Source organism: Taudactylus pleione, unplaced genomic scaffold (assembly GCF_031769625.1).
Source record: "Taudactylus pleione unplaced genomic scaffold, aTauple2 ptg000283l, whole genome shotgun sequence".
In the NCBI taxonomy this organism is placed as follows: Eukaryota; Metazoa; Chordata; class Amphibia; order Anura; family Myobatrachidae; genus Taudactylus; species Taudactylus pleione.
Window position 1 is genome coordinate 436,740 of NW_028284685.1, and position 6,709 is coordinate 443,448.

A 6,709-nucleotide genomic window follows, 5' to 3' on the forward strand; every position below is an offset into this window, starting at 1 on the left:
TGGCCTTGCTCTCCTGTCATGTGACAGCCCTCCATATTTTCTGTGGTCTTGAAGCAGTGTCACAAGCACCAATAGTGTAGCCAAGGTGTGGTTACAAAATTCACACACATGCAGTCGTGCGCAAACAGAAATTTTTTTTACAAAAAATGTACAATTTTTTTAATTTTATTTCAGCTCCAGAACTTGGGCCCAGAGCACAGATTGATGACGACTGGAGTCGGACAGCACTAGGTTGAGTTGCCGACTTGCTAGATCTTGTGTGGCTAAGCCTAATACGCACAGACACACAGACAATTATTAGACAAAAAAGACAATTTAAAAAAAAATGATTTTCAGCTCCAGAACTTGGGCCCAGAGCACAGATTGATGATGACTGGAGTCAGGCAGCACTAGGTTGTGTTGCCGACTTGCTAGATCTGTGTGGCTAAGCCTAACACGCACAGACAATTAAACAAAAAAAGATTTATTTTTTTTTCAGCTCCCGAACTTGGGCCCAGAGCACAGATTGATGATGACTGCAGTCGGGCAGAACTAGGTTGTGTTGCTAACTTGCTAGATCTTGTGCGGCTAAGCCTAACACGCACAGACACACAGACAATTATTAGACAAAGCAGACAATTTTTTTTTTCAGCTCCAGAACTTGGGCCCAGAGCACAGATTGATGACGACTGGAGTCGGGCAGCACTAGGTTGCATTGCCGACTTGCTAGATCTTGTGCGGCTAAGCCTAACATGCACAGACAATTATTAGACAAAAAAAGAAAAAAATATTTAATTTTTTTTCAGCTCCAGAACTTGGGCCCGGAGCGCCGATTGATGACGACTGGAGTCTGGCAGCACTGGGTTGCAACTTACTGTATATTGTGCGGCTAGGCCTAACACGCACACACACAGAAAATAAAATGACAATATTTTTTTTTTTTTTGGAGGGGGGTCCAGAACTTGGGCCCAGATGGATGCAGCAGACAGCACAGCACCAGCCCATATGGAGCAGCACCAGCCGAGATGGACGCAGCAGGCAGCACAGCACCTGCCCAGATGGGTCAGCAACAGCCCAGATGGACACAGCAGAGCACCAGCCCAGAATGGATCAGCACCAGCCCAGGACACAGCAGACAGCACCAGACAACACAGCACCAACCCAGATGGATCAGCACCAGCCCAGATGGACACAGCAGGCGGGCAGCACCAGCCCAGGACACAGCAGACAGCACTTCTCCCCAGCCCTACTCTACCCACACTACCTGTTCAGTCTCCACAGCCGGAGTGAAATGGCGCCCGCCGCGTCCCATATATATAGAGACGAAAGCTCACGAGCTGCGAGATTTCGTCTCTAATGTTGTGCCTCGATCTCAGAGATCCGAGTCAGGCGGGAAACTCTGAGCCGGCTTGGATCCGACTCGGATCTACAAAATCTCTTAGATCCGAACCGGTCTTCTCTAGTTGTTATGTTAACTTTCGTCAGAATCAAAAGATACGGAACAAACAGCTTACTTTTATTACTTCATCCCTTCACTGCTGATTGCCTCCTCAGATTGATGTGTGATGATGTCACCGGCCAGCGGCGCGTGCTCCCTGGTGCCTCCTGCTCCCGGGAGGTTGGCTAGCAACTAAATAAACAAACCCATCACCCTTGTGCTCATATTAGAACAGTACAATAACAGATTACAGACATCATTCAATATCATTGCAGCATAATTACATATCTAAGATAAGCAATATATCTTTTATACACACTAGGTACACTTACTTTTAGTTACACATAATTAAGAATATAATATACCAATTACCGAAAAAGATTTTTTATATGAACAAGTTACAGTACTAAAGTTAGAAATATTAGAAAATATCTAAAAGGTGTTAAGATACTGAATCGGATTAAACAATTAAGACTGAGATTTTCATTTGGTCCATTGGGGGATATAGTATTCAAGCGGTGTATCCACCGGGCCTCCATCCTCAAAAGCATCTTCCCTCTGTTTATATATATAATACTATATTATACTATTAGCTATAGACCCAGCTTCTGCTGGGTGAACCTCAGCCGCCCCATTCTCGCCTTTTCTCTGGCCTTCCCCATCTCACCTGCTCTCCTGCTTCCTCCATCTTGCTTGCATTCCTGCTGCCTCCATCTCACCTACCTTCTAGCTGATCCTTCCAGCCTGCTCTCCTTCTCCTCTCTCCCTTCCGCTCTCCACCCTTCTCCCATCCTGTTTCTTATACCTACCCTCCTCCATTCCCTGTGATCATCTCGGTCAGAGTGCAATCAAAATTAGGTGATCACGTTTGCTTGATGACCTAATTTTGATCAAGGAATGATTTATATATATATATATATATATATATATACAGTATATATATATATATATACACAGTATATATATATATATATTATATATATATATATATATACAGTATATTAGAGATAGCGGTTCAGTTTTGCTGAAAATCGAACATACCCGAATTTTGGAGTTCCGAGTTTGGCTGATCTATTTCAGGGCACCGCATTATAACACATGCTCTTAACTATTTCTTTTACACTGCACTTTTCTAACTATGGCGGTGCCCTGGGGCGGCTTAGCTGGGCCAGTTTGGGGTTGTCCTGCACTCTGGATTTGAATCCTAGTATGTTAGGGACCTACCTGACAGAGGTTACCCGGATGTGGTGGGTAGGCGCATAACCTTGGCCAAGATTATGCTAAAAACCTCTATTCATTGCAAAAATGTATTTATTTATATGCAATCAGTTAATTTGGAGTTGAGCACCTGTACTTCTTTTTTGTGCATATATCAATTGTCTCCACAGGTAGCACCTCCAATTATATATATATATATTCAAGGTGTGCAGCCTGAGGCCCATTCCCAGAAAAAATGGGATATACAGTCAGGTGCATAAATATTGGGACATTGACAGAATGTCCAATGAGTTCTGAAGCATTTGACTGAATATGAGCATATAATATTGCCCGAAACACTTCAGAATTCATTCTGCTGCTTTTGTCAGCAGTCACATCATCAATAAATACAAGGGAACCAGTTCCATTGGCAGCCATACATGCCCACGCCATGACAATACCACCACCATGCTTCACTGATGAGGTGGTATGTTTTGGATCATGAGCAGTTCCTTTCCATCTCTTCTCTTCCCATCACTCTGGTACAAGTTTATCTTTGTCTCATCTGTCAATAGGATATTGTTCCAGAACTGTAATGGCTTTTTTAGATGTTGTTTGGCAAACTCTAATCTGGTCTTCCTGTTTTTGTGGCTCACCAATGGTTTGCATCTTGTGGTGAACCCTCTATATTCACTCTTGTGAAGTCTTCTCTTGATTGTTGACTTTTACACATATACATCTACCTCCTGGAGAGTGTTCTTGATTTGGCCAACTGTTGTGAAGGGGTTTTTCTTCACCAGGGAAATAATTCTTTTGTCATCCACCACAGTTGTTTTCCGTGGTCTTCCGGGTCTTTTGGTGTTGCTGAGCTCTCCGATGCGTTCTTTCTTTTTAAGAATGTTCCAAACAGTTGATTTGGCCACACCTAATGTTTTTGCTATCTCTCTGATGGGTTTGTTTTGATTTTTCAGCCTAATGATGGCTTGCTTCACTGATAGTGACAACTCTTTGGATCTCATATTGAGAGTTGACAGCAACTGATTCCAAATGCAAATGTCACACCTAGAATCAACTCCAGACCTGTTACCTGCTTAATTGATAATGAAATAACGAGGGAATAGCCCACACCTGTCCATGAAATAGCTTTTGAGTTGATAGTCCCATTACTTTTGGCCCCTTAAAAGTGGGAGGCACATATTGAAACTGTTGTAATTCCTACACGGTTCACCCGATTTGGATGTAATTACCCTCAAATTAAATCTGAAAGTCTGCAGTTAAAGCACATCTTGTTTGTTTCATTTCAAAGCCATTGTGGCGGTGAATAGAGGCCAAAATATGAAAAATCTGTCAATGTCCCAATATTTATGCACCTGACTGTATTGATAGTATTTATTCTAGTGTAATAAAACATATAAATTAAAAATCACATATAAATTGACATGAAAATTTGACATAAAACTGTTAAAAATTCCGCATGACATGAATCAAGATGAATAAAAGCAAAAATGAAATTTGCAGGTTGGTCATTAGTTCATGAAAAGAAATTCACTTTATCCTGTAGCGTGAAGTGCAATGATTTTAAGGTTCACTTATTGCCTGTACTGTGAAGTACAATTTACTTTAAATGCCCTAGAAACAGGGACTCTTCTCATCAGTAATAAGGCAATCATGCGGTGTTGAAGTTTTGTTAATGTGAGCCTGCGCTGTATCAAGGGGATATACTGACGCTCCGGCTCTTACCTGAATCCGGTTGGGGCAGTCACCCGCTGTTATGAATGCCTCCGGTGTGTGGGTGAAGGTGATGTGAGAGGGAGCTGGGGATGCCACAGCTGTTCAGGTGGGCTTCTCCGAGAGGTGGGTGATTGTAAATCTTCTGAACTGCGGTCAGTCTGTGTAACGTCTGGCGTCCCCATAACTCGGCTGAGCTCCAATCTGGACGGGTCTCCTGGGGCAAGTTAGTGTAGCACTGTGTACAATGTGAGTCCGGTCCAATGCGTTTTGATCTCCAAAGGATGGTGATCTTCGTCAGGGCATTGTGATTGGCTGTCTGCCACTCTGTCTTTTATAAGGATCTTCATTTCATTATTGGCTGAGCTTTGTGTCAGTCATTAGTTCTGTCTTAGTATCAATTTGTAGCACTGCAGAGTTTCCAGCATGCATTGGATACAATAAAATAAAATAAAATGTTTCCAGCTTATAAAGAAAAGGGATGCAGTTTATCATGTTTCAACTATAGTGTAATTTATGTATAAATGTTTGTTTATTAGTATGAGCAGAAACATTTGTTTCCTATATGTACCTTATTTGTCAGAAGTGTGATTACTGCTTGTTAGATTTGTTCAGCAATACAGTACTGAGATGTATTAATGGTAGCTTCAGAAATGGAATGTTGACAGTTAATATGTATATAATACTTTGTAAGTTACTGATGGATATTTTAGTATGATTAAACAAATTAGTTTCCATTATTTATTGATCAGTTGGTAATCCAAATTTTAATACTTTTGATTTTTTTTATTAATTTCTCTGATTTTTTTGGAAGGGAGATTTCATTATCAATAAGTGTATATTTGCAGAGGAGAACAGTGATTGTATTTAGATCTTCTTTTGTTCATAGTGTTCTAATTTGGCTTCAATATGTGGGCACCACAGCAAGAAAGATGCACATAAGAATAAGAGAACATCAAAGCAATATAGAAAAAGGACTCACAACACACAGGGCCTGATTCAGACCCGGACGCTATGCTGCGCTCGCTTGCAATTTTTTGCAATCTGCGCATGCGTATGAGTCGCAATGCGCGTGCGCAAACCAGTCATTGTGATGAGAAAGTGTTCACCCGTAACCCGCAGTTGGGCCGCTATTATGAGTGACAGATAGTGCCGTTTGTGGGTGGTAAAGGGAAGGTGCTTGAAAACAGGTGTCTGGTTGTGCGAACGCAGACATGGCCGACCATCAGAACGGCGTTTAATGGGTGTGCATAATTAGCAAAGTAGCGTCATTACACATGTGACTGGGTTGTATTTTAGACAGAACTGCTCGCAATGTTGTGGTGGGAAAAGGCTACCACAAGCACTGCGAGCAGCTCCGATGGCTCTTGATGTTACCGATTAATCCTACAACTGCCGGAGATGACGTGTGTTGCGAGTGGCAAAGGGGCGTCTTTATACAGGTGCGAGCGCATAGTGCGGCCGCCCGCTATTACTTAGTGGGCGGCTTTATGCGATGCAGTGCGAGCACATGATTTAAATAGCCGGCCCCTTTTAGCCAGCGAGTGGACGCAAATAGCGTCCAGGGTCTGAATCAGTCCCACAGTGTACCAGACCATTTCTGTCAAAAACATAATAGGGACTCTGGTGCACTAAACTTTATGGCCATAAAAAAAGTTGACACCCCCTAGAGAGGAGGAAATTATACAGAAATCATCTCACATGAAAAAGTAAATGGATTTACAACCTACAAACACTCCAACCAAAGGAATAAATATAGATTTCAAATTGGCTAGCTTCCTCAAAGACAAGTAACAATTTGCTCCCAAGCATGGTCTGTACATCTCTCACATTTGTGGAATATACAATCATACCTCCTTGACAACGCCCAACTACTTCCGAACTTGGAAGCTAAACAGGGTAGGGCCTGGCTAGTATTATCAGGGAGACCTGTAAGAATACCAGGTATTGTATACCCACATGAGAAACAGAACAACCTAATGGGAGTAAAATTTGTTATGATAGAGAAGCTACAGCCATATGGAAGACTCCGAAGATGCAAACAAGATGAAAATTCATGCATTCCCTTCTGCTCCACGGGAGGTTTCTGTCCTCCCTGAGCTCGCCTTAGGACACCTGCGTTACGGTTTGACAGGTGTACTGCCCCAGTCAAATTCCCCACCTGCCACTGTATATTGTTCTAAAAAATTAATTCAACACAAATTTCTAAGACATTAGAACACTATGAACAAAAGAAGATCTAAATACAATCAATGTTCTCCTCTGCAAATATACACTTATTGATAATAAAATCCCCTTTCCAAAAAAATTTATCAAAAAATAAAAAGTATTAAAATCTAGATAACCAATTGATCAATTAATAATGGA

General features: G+C 41.7%; 1 pseudogene; it reads left to right on the plus strand.

The window, feature by feature from the left end:
• The first annotated feature begins 6,181 nt into the window (after positions 1 to 6,181).
• LOC148512074 (5S ribosomal RNA) lies at positions 6,182 to 6,298 on the plus strand (annotated as a pseudogene).
• The last annotated feature ends 411 nt before the right edge of the window (positions 6,299 to 6,709 follow it).